The 13,816-nt window shown below is 34.3% G+C and overlaps 1 protein-coding gene across 2 annotated transcripts in view; it reads right to left on the bottom strand.

Moving 5' to 3' along the window:
• The window catches only part of Spata6 (spermatogenesis associated 6), a 114,868-nt gene that overhangs the window by 17,241 nt on the left and 83,811 nt on the right, over positions 1-13,816 (bottom strand). The window lies entirely within an intron of this gene.

Raw genomic sequence — 13,816 nt, 5'->3', positions numbered from 1 at the left:
AATCTTGAAGTGACTAGATTACCCTGCATTGTCTGAGTGTGTCAATCTGAATCACATGAGCTCTTTAAAAGTAGAGAAATTTCCAGCCTGAGGGTGACATGACCAAAAGTAAGGGAGATGCAATGCCACTGCCTTTTTTTTTTTTAGGGAAAAATCATTCTTTTTTATTTTAAAGATAAAAGAACAAAAACATATTAACAAACACACATACATAAAATAACACAAAAACAATACAAGCAATACAGAATTTCAGACAAGGTGATAGGAAATTAACAATGGTTATTGTATTACATATTGGTATCTTAAAATTGGTTACTCAGATAAACAAATAATAGGCATGTAGTAAGACCGATCAAACAATTAAACATTAACTGTTCCTTTCAATAAAGCAATAGAGTAAACTAGGACTAGAGGTCTCATTCAACCCAGCTATTTCCCTCTTGGGTATCTTTCCACAAGAACTGAAAACGTTGTATCACAGCGACACATGTGCACCCATGTTTATAGCAGCGCAACTTGTAACAGTCAAATTGTGGAAGCAAGCTACTGCCTTTGTAAATGGAAAAAGGGATAAAAAGATCATAACCCCACTGGCGATGCTAATTTTAGCCCAGTGAGGTCTGTGTCAGACCTCTGTCTAGAGAAATACAAGGTTACCAATTTGGGCTGCTAAATTTATTATCATATACATGGCAGCAATGGAAAACAAATACACAGAGGCACAAATCAAAAATTATTTGGGGACTACATGGAATAATTCATGGCAGACCAATGCTCCTGCTGAAAACTAGAAAAGCCTGATAAAATAAATTATACTGTTAAGTGTACTATGAAGGTGCAGAAACAATGAAGGTTAGACATACTAAAACTTCAGAGCGGAGAATATATCAAGATTGGACACAGGATCTCCACTTCCCTTTTTCCTTAAAGCATGAGAAGATTCTCAGCAAGGGTTGTTATTGAACATGCGTTATTTTGGGGACACGGAGAAATCAGCAAGGCTTTTTATGGTTGTATAAGAAAGATAAAACTGAAATTCTATGAGGCCTTAGACACGAAGCCAGTTTCAGAATCATGACATTTCTTGACTTGTGAAGCTGCTTGGGACTGCATGAGAGAAAGTCAATCTACAAACATCTGAAAAGCATCTTCCTACCTTGTAGTGCTTAACATTGAAAGTATCTACTGCAGCACGATCCCCTTCAGTACCCAAGAAATAAAGCCCTACACAGCATGGATACTTGAGTACTGACACTCAAAGTAGAGACACTTGACTATTTGAATTAGCCAGGCTAAAAAAATCCATTCCTGTCCACAGAGGCAAGGACTGATTTCTGAGGATGGAGAAACAGGGTTTTTTTTTCTGATTCATAAAAGGCTAGAAAGGTAATATTGAAGACTATAAGAGCCTCAAATATACAAAAGTATCTTGTCAAAATATTTGCTAAATCCTGAAGCTGGGCCAGCTTTGGGGCTAACAGACTAATTTAAAAATATCTGAAAAATTTTAGATACCATACTGTTACAAAAAAACAGATCAAACACAGAAAGAAATGGCACTGAGAAGATTTAGGGGCAGTTTATTTACACCAGTGGGCTTCACTGGGATATCTCTTCTAAAGAGTCACAGCCTCGCCTGGCAGGGTTTTGGGACTTTTATAGGGAGGGCAAGCAGGAAGGTACAAAGGCAGATTTGGCACATTGTGATTGGAGGGTTGGGTGATGTCATGGGTTGCTAAGAGAGTTTAAACATCTGAAGTTACTTTGCAAGGTGATCAGTTAAATATGGTTTAATAAGTACGGGTTACACAAAAGGAGAAATGTCCCATTATCAGACTTTTCAGGACATGTCCATCTGGTTTTGGTAGGCATTCTTGGCAGGCTTTATTTCAAATTTTAATAAAAAGCACCAAAAATATAATTACATGATAAATATAAATGACATTACTATACAAAACAATAGTACCAATGTACTGGAGATCTGATTATATATAGAATTTTGATGTGATAATAATTTTAGGGGGAAAAAGGATATAAAAATAGAGGATGTGTTTTGATATTTTAGCCTTAACCAAACAGTGATAAAAGGATCTTACTCTGTAAGACAGGATGTCATGGTTTTGTGTCTAGAAGTCCCCAAAAGTCTCATGCAGTTATGAGGTTTTTTTGGAGGTGACTAAATCTACAGTGTGTGATTGATTCATGGTGCAAGGCTGGGATTAAGGGTGCTGGAACTAAGGGTGAGTGATTGCTCAATCCTCTGATTGGATTGGTACCACCCTAATTCCAGCAGACTAGGGACAGAGAAAGGCTTGTCTCCTCCCTCTAGCTGCTTTTGCTGTCTTCTGCCACCACAAACAGTTGCCCCTCTGCCATGTGCACCTTACCTTGAAGACAGACGATTATGGACTGAAACCTCTACAAACAGTGACCCAAGTAAAACTTTCCTCCTTTAACTGTGGATGTCAGGTACTTTGTCTCAGCAATGAGAAAAGTAAGACAGATAATAATGTATAAATTACTTTAGAGAGGGGCTGGGGACATAGCTCAGCGGCACAGCACCTGCCTGGCAAGCGCAAGGTCGTGAGTTCGATTCTTGATACCGGAAAAAAACCAAAACCAAAAAAAAAAAATTACTTTAGAGAGTAGCTACTAAGAAAATAGTAAATTAATAAACATGCACCTTACAAGTTAAAGAAAGTTTGAAACAACAACAACAAAACAAACTCAGTAGGTCAATCCAAGGACAACCACTGTAAGCAAGAAAGGGCTTCACACTTCCATAGCGGTGAGGACAAAGGGCTTACAGCAAATTCTGAAGGGGATGCAGTTGTCTGGGAACTGTTAATTCACGAAACTAAAACACTGAAATTGCTTTTCAAAATAAAGCTTTACAATGAGTATAAATAACCTGGGAACAGAATCCAAACTGAATAGAGAATTAAATAAATGGAAAGAAAAATTCTATATAAATGGGAAGTGAAAGAAAGCCAGGAAATACATATTAAGCTGCATATTTTGGCATAATTGATAAAAACCCCAAAAGAGCTGTAATTTTAAAGATAATCTAAATCATATTCTTTCTAAATGTTCAGAAAACAACAAATTCACAAAGAAAGATCATCATAAATGGGTTAGATTTCATAAAAAGTTGTAAGAGGAAGACAAGACCAAAGAAGCAACAAAATAATAGTCTTCAAAGAAAGCATGTCAGATAAGATATATTCACAAAACATACTGAAAATATATTAAGGTGTCTGTGACCTCATACATGACAATTGACTTCTCTAAGAATATACGATCTAAGAGAGAACATGACAGGAACTTGTCTTTTATGATCTAGCCCAGTGATGGTGAACCTTTTAGAGCCAAGTGCCCAAACTGTAGCCCAAACCCACTTACTTATCACAAAGTACCAATGCTACAATTAAACCTAATACTGAGGTTTTAGTTTAGAAAAAACAACTCATACATTAACATCTTTTGTCTTCAAAGAAAGACACAATAACATAGCATTCAACGATACAAACAGCTTTTTTTGAAAAGGTAAAAGTCTGCATTGGTGTGCTTTTGCCTGCTTAATGTAGCTTAGCAATTCAATTACAAGGCGGGGTAGCAGGTGGGGAGAGATCAGAGATCATATGCTGGCTGACAGAAGACACAGTACGACTCTTGAAATAAAAATGAATGTGATTAGCCTCTAGATCCCACTCCCAATTTAAAGGAAATATTGCAGACGATGTAACACGTTTATATCATAGAAATGCTATCAGCAAAATCTTATGGGAAGCTCCACAGTACAAAAGATCCAGCTTTTTCAATTAATGAAAATGCAGGAGAAAAATATAGTTGTAAAGTAAGAGATGGACTATCAGAAACTTAAAGGGTATATTTTATTTTTAAAAATCAAATAGAAATGCTCACTTGGGGATAATACCATTAAAAAGTAAGAAAGTAATTTCCATTAAAATTAGGATACTGAATTACTCTTAGAGGTGAAGGTGAATTGAGATTTCAAGGGTTACATGAAGGACTACTGGGATAGCTGTTTAGATTTTATATCCTGATGGAGTGATGTTTAAAAAATGTTTCCCTTATGAAAAATCATCCAGCAGTATGTATGTTATCACTTTTCTGTATTTAACTTACCCTTATCAATTTTAAAGTTTGAAATGATACATTCACAGAAGAAACAGTAAAACCAAGTGTCAACTTCATTATGAAAACACTAGAAGGGGAAAAGAAAGTAACTGCCAGCTTAGAATCCCATAAGTAGAAAAAAGATGTTCCAAAATCTAAAGAAATTTTCAGACCAACAAAACAAAAGAAGCAAACCTGGGCACATTCATCTTGGGGAGACTCACACTAAAGAAATGACTAAAAAGTTCTATGATTATGGAAGGACCTACATACAGAGAGGCTTGAAGATGCAAGGATGTGTGCAAAGTCGTAAGAGTATGACACAGATACATGTAATTAATGTTGTCTCTACAAAATATAACGAGGTAAGGTGATGCTGCTTAAAATGTAGAAACATTAACACCACAGTGCAATAGGATGAATAAAATTGATATGTTCATTTATATGAAATCTTTCTTTTTTTTTTTTTTCCAGTACAGGAAATCAAACTTACAATCCCATGCTTGCCAGGCAGGCGCTGTGCCACTGAGCTAAATCCCCAGCCCCAATATATGAAATCTTAATAAGAACATATTTTAACATTTAAAGTAACCAGCAAAAAATGAAAAGGACACTATCACGAGTTAATATGATAGAAAAAGAAAATAGAACAGTTAATGCAAAAGAAAGTAAAATAGAAGGGGCAAGGAATTTGAAACATGCAATATAAATAGGAAATAGCAGATTTATTCCCAAATATATCAGTAAGTATATTAAATATGAGCAGACTAAATACTATAATAAAACACAGTAATTGCCATATAGTATAAAAAACTCAAGTTTTTAAAATTCCCTTTAAATATAAACAAAAAAGTTAAAAGTATCAGGATGAAAGATGATATTCATTATAAAACACTTACTGACTAAAGCTATTTTAGCTATAATGGGAATAAAGTAGAACCAAAAAAACCCACTAGAAATAGAGATATTTAATGATGATAAAATTTACATTTGTATGCTATTTACCTCCAAAACATACATGGGCAAAATTTTTGGAATAAGGTAATTAAAATATAGAAATCTTAATAGCATGGTTTAAAACATTGTTCTGTTTCTTATAGGTCAAACACAAAAAATATTAGTAAAGATAAAGAAAAATCAAACTACATTAACATAACTGACCTAGATGCTAAGTATTTATGTGGTGCAACAGGCATATTATCATTGAAGTGCTCAAGGAAGCAAAAACAATTAGGCCATAAATGAAGTCACAACACATTTCAGAAGACTGAAAAATCAAAGTGTATATTCTCAAACTAAAATACGATTAGGCAAAGTAAAACAAGAAAAAAAAAAGACCAATCCTGTCTCTAAAGATTTAGAAATCTGGCAATTTACTTTTAAGTACTCTATGGAGAAAAGAAAAACCTAAAATTGAAATGACAAACTATTTTGAGCCAAATGGTAGCATAACTAACATTAAAATGTGTGGGATATAGCCAGTGGCCCTCTTAGAAGGAAATCTACTACTATAAATAAATGTACACATTGGGAGAAAGCCTAAAAATTAATGCTATGAGTAATTACCAGAAGTTTGTAAAATAAAAATAGTAAATTAGTTCCAACAAAGAAAGAAATTATACGAAGCAAAATTTAATAATGTAGAAGAAAAACAGGAAACAGAGTAATACACCCAAAAGCTGTTTTCTCGTACAGTAATAAATTTCATAAAGCCCTGATGAGATCTCTTGGATGCTTACAAAAATACTTTCTACTTTACTATTCTTACATGTAAGTGCATTTTAAAGAATGTTTATTAAACATCTTTAAGGGTCATTTCAAGCAAGTTACATACATTAACCCTATAAATACTTATAAGAAAACTGTAAGGAAACAGATAACTTGGGCAAGGACTAGTTGCAGAATCCGGAAAAACACACAGTGTAGAGTACATAGCGTACAACAGCAACTCAATGAATGTCGTCGGCTAACCTTATTAACCAACCTCAAGACGGTAAAGCCTAAATTATAACATTTCCTTGCAAATCATGTACTCTTTCTGACTTATTCTTGTATGTATTATCTTGGTAAATCTCATCCCAAATTCTTAGTCTTCCTCTAAGCCAACTGACTACTTAATGTTATCAAATAAATTTCCTTAAAGGAAAACACTGATGATACATCTTAAACATCTCAGTAGCCCTTTACTTTCTAAAGAAAGAGGGTATCACCTGTTGTGTGTCCTTTTGTTTGGACCACAAAATGCATGTTTTGAATTTGAATTACTTGACAACAAAATTATACACCTGGGTGTGGTGGTGCATGCTGCCTGTAAGCCTAGCACTCTGAAGGCTGTAGGAAGAGGATCGCCACAGATCTGAGGTCTGCCTGGACTACGTTGTGAGTTCAAAGCCATCTTAGACTACTATAAGACGACTATAGCCAGATCCTATCTAAAAAGAAAAAAATCATACAAAAACTGGTTCTTCTAAAAATAATTGGAAGATCGGACACCACTGTATCTGATGTTCTACAAAACAATTAACTAGAGCTAGGAGCTGATTTCTCTGGGGTTACATATTTTCTTCGTTGGTCTCAGTATACAACTTCTGCCTGAACTCTTCAGCGCTTCTGATTTCATGGTTTCTGGATTCCAGAATAAAGTCTAAACTGCTCACTTGGGTCTTCCATGATCTGGCCCAATAAAAACCTTTGCTTTAACTGAATGCTCCTCACAATTTCCACAGTGAGTTTTATATAAAGAAATATGTATTTCTAGGCAGGGCAGGCCAATAATATTAAGTCACATGCACTCTCTTAATTCTGGTAAAAGGTACCAGAGCCTGACATTCAGATGTGACTGCAAAAGGAACTTTGTTGAAGTCATCTGGTTTTATAATACTTTCATTTTCTTAAATAAAAGTGTAAGTCAACATGTTTGGTATTTGCTCCTTATTTTTTGAGTTTTACTTTCAGAAGAAAGTTCTCTGATGACTGATTTCCATCATCTTGTTCAAAATGGGTTCTTTTCATTTTTCAATGACCATGTACTTCTGACACAATATGCTTTACTGTCCTCTGTACTAATCAGACATTTAATGATAATAGAAGTTTTCTAGGACTTTTTCACTGCCCTAGAAGAGGTTGATACTTAAATAATAAAGTAAAACAAAAAAAGCCACACGCAAACTATGTATATATAGATTTGATACCTTTGTCTATGAATAGTCTTCAAAGTTGACCAAAGTTCTTATTATTTCTTTTTTGTTTCTAAACATCTATGTTTCCATGAATCTCATGTTTAGGTTTATGTTTGGACACACCAGCAGACTTGGTATCTGGCTACAAGATCTTGGTATCTTGGTATCTGTTTGTTCATTTGAAGAAGCTGGTGGTTCAGCTCCAAGTATATAGTCTGTGTTTAATCCTAGCCAGAATCATCTAAAGTATTTGTATGACTCAGTCACTTAACTTCTTTGAGCCTCAATTTCCTATCTTTAAAGTGGTATCTGCTTCTTATCCCTGGCCCACTATTTTCTTCTTAAGAGTGGTTATTTGATAAGATTATTGTAAGGATAAAATGTAATGATACATATCGAAGTCTGGCCTATAGCAAACACTAATAGTTATTATTCCTATGAATCAATTTCAGTTTTTCTATAGAAGACAAATTATAATATCTACTTATGCTTTTCTTATATACTTAAATATGTTTGTACACCTTTATAGCTTCATATTTGCTTACTACTTTTTCTGTTTGATTATATAAATTGCTTATGACAAGAAAATTTGATTTCATGAAAATATCTCTAATGTTGTACTCTGTGCAAGGTACAGGTCATGCAAATACTAGGTGAAAATTCTCAAAAAATAATTTATGAATAAATAAACACAGAACAATATGACTAATTTCAATAGTTTGTGCTTAGGTTGCTCTTAGAAGATACTGAGATTAGTTCCCAGTGTAAGTGAGCTGAGTGACATTATTATTGTCCATTTATGGGAGGGAGCCCAAAGAAATAACCCATTGATGCACCTCAATGCTCTAAAAAGAAGAATAATCCAAAATCCAAAGCTATTCCAAGGAAGGAAATTATAAAGGACAGAGGAGAAATAATTGAGATTGAGACTAAAAAAACACAATACAAAATACTAATGAATTGAGGAACTGATTTTTTGAAAGAATTAATAGAAGAGACAAACCTTTAGTCAATCTTATTGAAAAAAGGCAAGAAAAGACCATATCTACCCATGTAATTAGAAATGAAAAAGGCAAAATCACAACAGATATCACCCAAATTGAGAATTATTAGTAACTACTTCAAAACTGTGTATCTAAAAAAAATTATAGGATAGAGAGGAAATGAATGGGTTCCTAGACAAATATGAATTATAAAAACTAAGCCAAGAAGATTGAAAAATCCAGAAACAAGCAATGACACTGAGGCAAAAAAACCTACCTACTAAGAAAAGCCCAAGACCTATTTTGTAAAATGTTCTAAAAAGTTCAACACTAAATTCTAAAAAAAATTATCTTCAGGGAGGATCTAACACTGATACTCCTTGAGCTCTTTAATGAAATGAGAAAGAAAGGAGCCTTTCAATCCTTTCATTACAAACTCATTCCTGGACACTAGCATTACTGTGATTTTAAAACCAGAAAAAGATGCAAAAAAAAGAAAACTATAGGCTGATTTATTTAATAAACATTAAATGTATGATCCTCAATAAAATACTGGCAAAGAGAATGCAACAAATAATTTAAAATATCATATATCATAACCAACTAGGCTTCATCCCAGGAATGCTAGGATAGTTCAACATATGCAAATAAATAAATGTAATACATCACATAAAGAAAAGCAAGGACAACAATCACATGATCATCTTGATAGTACAGAAAAAGCCTCTGACAAAATTCCACATTGATTTACAAAAAAACCCTGAAGAAAATAGGTACAGAAGGAACTTATCTCTATTGGATAAAAGCCATTTATGACAAACCTATTCCAAACATATAAAATGGGGAAAACTGAAAGCTTTCTTTCAAAGATCAAGAACAAGACAAGAATGTCTACTATCACCACTTATACAACATAGTACTCAAAGTTTAGCCAGACAAGTCGGGCAAGATAAAGAAATGAAAATGGAAATATACAGGAAAGGAGGAAATCAAATTATCCTTTTTCATAGAAAACATAGAAGACTTTAAAAACTCCATGAAAAGACTCCAAGAATGAAGGAACAAATTCAGCAAGGTAGCAGCAAAGAAAATCAATACACAAAAGTCAGTCTCACTCATAGTAGCTTCAAGAAAATTAAATACTTCCTCCCTACAAAGGAAGTGAAAGAACTCTATAAAAAAAACTATAGAAGACATCACAAGATGGAAAGATTTCCCCTGTTCTTGGATAGGCAGAACCAATATTATAAAAATGGCCATACTTCCAAAACTGATGTGTAGATTTAATGCAATCGCAATCAAAATATCAAAAGCATCCCTCACAGAACTAGAAAAAACAAAACTTATCCTAAAAACTTATATGGAGCCAGAAGAGACTCAGGATTTCAAAAGCAATCCTGGACAATAAGAGCAAAGCAAGAGTCACTCTAATCCCAGATTTCAAATTCTACTAAGAGACAGACATGTGGATCACTAGAACTTAACAGAGGATGTAGGAACAACCCCAGCTACATTCAGCCATCTGATCTTTGAGACAGGGATCAAAAATGTATGTTGGAAAAAAAAATGTATGTTGGAAGAAAGCCTTTTTAACAAATGGCATGGAAAAATGGTTATATGCATGTGGAAGATTCAGTCTGGACCTATATCTCTTACCATGTACTAAACTAAAATCAAAATGGATCAAGAATCCAATTATGAAAACATAAAGACAATCAGCTGGAAGATAATATAGGTAAAACTCTTGAAGACCGTCATAGGCAAGGACTATCTGAACAGTACACCAATGGCACAAGAAATAACATAACAAGTCAACATATGGTATTATACCAAATTAAAAAGTTTCTACACAGCAAAGAAAACAATCATCAGAGTTCAGATGCAACCTTTTTGCCACCTATTCCTCAGGGAGAGAGCTAACATCCAAATATATAAAGAACTCAAAAATTTGACCCCTCAAAATAAAATACACAATCCAAAAATGGGCAACTGAAATGACTAGACACTTTTCAAAAGAAGAAGTAAAAATAATAATAATACATAAAAATGTTTGATATCTCTGGCTATTAGAGAAATGCAAATTAAAACACTGAGATTTCATCCTACTCCAGAAATAATGGCTATGATCGCAAACTCAAAAAATGACAAATGCTGGCCTTGGCAAGGTTGTGGGGAAAAAGGAATTCATCTACAAATTGGTGGGAATGGAAACTCATACAACCGCTATAGAAATCAGTATTGAGATTTCTCAAAAAAACTAACACTTGAAATTCAACTCAGCTATATCTTCTTTAGGTATCTTTGGAAAGAATAAAAGACACTATATAACAACAGCACATGCATACTCATGTTGATAGAAACACAAGTCATAAAATATAAATATTGGAAGCAACCTATGTATATGTCCATCAACAGGTGAGTGGATAAAAATTTGGTACTTATACACAAAGGAGTACTAATCTGCTATAGTGAAGGATAGAGCTGAGTCATTTATAGGAAAATGAAAATACTTTGAGCCCATAATGGTACGTGAAATAAATGAGACACGTAAGCTTCAATATGCATGGTTTCTCTCATATGAGAAACCCAAAGCAAATTAAAGAGCAAAATAAAATATAGATAATAGGAAACAGGAAGACAGATTTTTACAAATGGGAAGGGGACCAAGATATGGAGGGAAAGGAAAGGAAGAGTAGGAGTAGAGGATGTGGAAATAATTATGTGTTATGTACATGTACCAATTCCCTACAATGAATGTACTGTAAACATGTAATAACAAAATAAAAATTAAAAAATTTTAAAACTCATTAAATTTCAGAATTCTAAGGGAAAAAGAAGGTATTGCTATCGGACTGTCATTGCAAAGCTGGGAATATGTGCCTGTACTTACCTGTGTATACTCATATCTATATTTGAGAAACAATCTATGTATATATAAAGTAAACACAAACTTAAAATATTATCTTATACTCCAATCTAATATTACACAGCTAATTTTAGCCTTTAATGTTCTTGCTTCTTTTTAACTTCCTTTTCTGACAATGAGAAATCTGTTTGTCTCAATTCTAATATACCTGAAATGTAACTTCAGAATTGCTAGTTCATATTCCTGAATGAAACACATTTATCAACTAGAGCAAGGATAAGAAGACTAGAGATCCCAAAATCAGTGTGCCCTTTGGCCTGCTTTGGTATGGCCTGAGGGTTAAGAATAACTGTTACATTTTTAAATATATGAGAGGAAAAGCAAAAGATTATATGAAATTCACATGAAAATTACATAAAATTCACATTTTAGTGCACATAAAGTTTTATTGGAAGTCATTCCAATGTTTCTACATAGTATTTTGCTAAAACTGCAAAACCGGAGCCCAACAGCCTAAAACTATCACACATATATACTATCTAGCTCTTTACAGAAAAAGCTTGCCGAACCTTAACTGCAATATAGTTGTTACACAGTTCTTTCAGTCTTTAACCTTTCTGCTTCTAGTAAAATACCATACTCCAAACTTATTCAATATGTTAATTTAAAGATATGGATTAGGGCCTGGGGATTTAGCTCAGTGGCACAAGCGCCTGCCTGGCAAGCACAAGGTCCTGAGTTTGATCCCTGGTAGCACAAAAACAAAAAACAAAAAGATATAGATTAGGTTTTGAATAGCATTAAATTAATTGTAACCTTCATTAATTCCTTGGGCTCCATATGCTGCTTGAGGTTTTTGCTTTTAATTTTCATATAGTAAAGTTTACTCTTTCAGATGTACACTTCTATGAGTTCTGACAAATACAAGTTATGTTTTAACCACTCAAGTACCAATTGGAACAGTTGTATCAACCTAAAACATCCCTCATAAGACTAGTCTCCTCGGTGGTCCACCTCTCCTCTGCCTTTCCCAACTTTTGCTATTTTAATATTATATTATTATTTTATATTATATAAATAAATTATTATTTTATATTATATAAATAACATCATAATGTATAACTTTGCGAATTTAGATCTTTCATTTATCAAGCGTAAGATTCATCTTCCCATGTCAATTAATAGCTCATTCTTTCAATTATTTATTAAATATAATGTTAGCTATAGATTTTATAGATGCTCAGAAGTTCTATTCTTACTTTACTGAGAATATTTTTCATGAATACAGTAGAACTTTATTGGATGCCTTTTCTGGATCTATTGAAACTACACAGAGAAGAAATAGTTTTTTCTTATTTAATCTATTAACAATGCAACTACATTGCGTTTTTGGAAGAAATCCCTTTGTTTACAAAGTGGTTTACATTTCCTGTGGGGAGTTGATACATGTACATAATATACCTTAATTCCTTTTTCCTTCTCCTTTGCCTCTCTTTCTTCTTTCTCCCTCCATCTCTTGATCCCCTTCCCATTTGAGAATGATATATCCCTTGTTTTAGTCTTTATTTATATCTATATAGCATTTATATTGTACTAGGCATTATAAGCAGTCTAGAGATGATTTAAAATATGCAGGAAGATACGTACAGATTATATGCAAATACCATGCCATTTTATATAAGGGACCTGAGCATCTGCAAATGTTGGTATCCATGGGGTCCTAGGACCTCTTCTTTCCCTTCCCAGGTACTACTGCCTGTACCTCTTCACCTGACTGTGGCATGAGACACCTCTGGCCATTCTTTTACCTGGAAACAGCTCCTTTCCTTGACTCCTCCAGTACCATATCCCATCCTGGCATTCCACCTACTCCCCTAGTGCACTTTCCTATCCCTTGTCCCTCTCTTCATCCTTGGCTATTTAAGTCCTCTCTGTCCTCACATGGGTAGTCTCCACTGTTCACACTCCCCTAGAGATCTGAGGTCTTAAGTAGCTCTCTGTCCATGTGTAAGTGATGGTTTCTAACCACCTCCACTCTGAAGACCAAACCTTCCAATTACCTGCTCTGTATTCTTTCTTCTCCTCATATCCAAGATAGAACCCACAAGCTTCCTCACAGAAATGACCTCTGGCTCCTAGTTTTCTGAGTTTTGTTATTCATTTCAGCTCTTCCTATCAAAGCCAGCTTTCTATTCCACCTACATTTACAAGCTTTTGAGTCCCATGAATGGCTCAAGGGATCCCTCATCTGTACCTTTCCTCTGCATCACCAGGCAATGACACTCCAATAACTTTCCAAGTGAATTCTTATTGGTTATATCTACCAACTTAAAACATTCTTCTCAGCAAAACCAGATTAATTCATGTGTCACAATTCTGTTCAAAACCTGTCAGTGTTCCTCTTTTTCTTTTATTTAATATGCTATATTTCAAGTTTAATTTTGATAGACCCTTTGGGGATTTTTTTGGGGGGGTACCAGGAATTGAACTCAGGACCTTGTGCTTGCCAGGCAGGTGCTGTGCCACTGAGCTATATCCTCAGCCCCTCAAGTTTAATTTTAAAAGTAGTCTGCGGGGCTGGGGATTTAGCTCAGCGGCAAAAAGCGCCTGCCTGGCAAGCGCAAGGTCGTGAGTTCGGTTCCCGGTAC

This window comes from Chinchilla lanigera, unplaced genomic scaffold (assembly GCF_000276665.1).
Source record: "Chinchilla lanigera isolate Chin_1 unplaced genomic scaffold, ChiLan1.0 scaffold00063, whole genome shotgun sequence".
In the NCBI taxonomy this organism is placed as follows: domain Eukaryota; kingdom Metazoa; phylum Chordata; class Mammalia; order Rodentia; family Chinchillidae; genus Chinchilla; species Chinchilla lanigera.
This window is presented reverse-complemented; position numbering and strand designations above follow the sequence as displayed.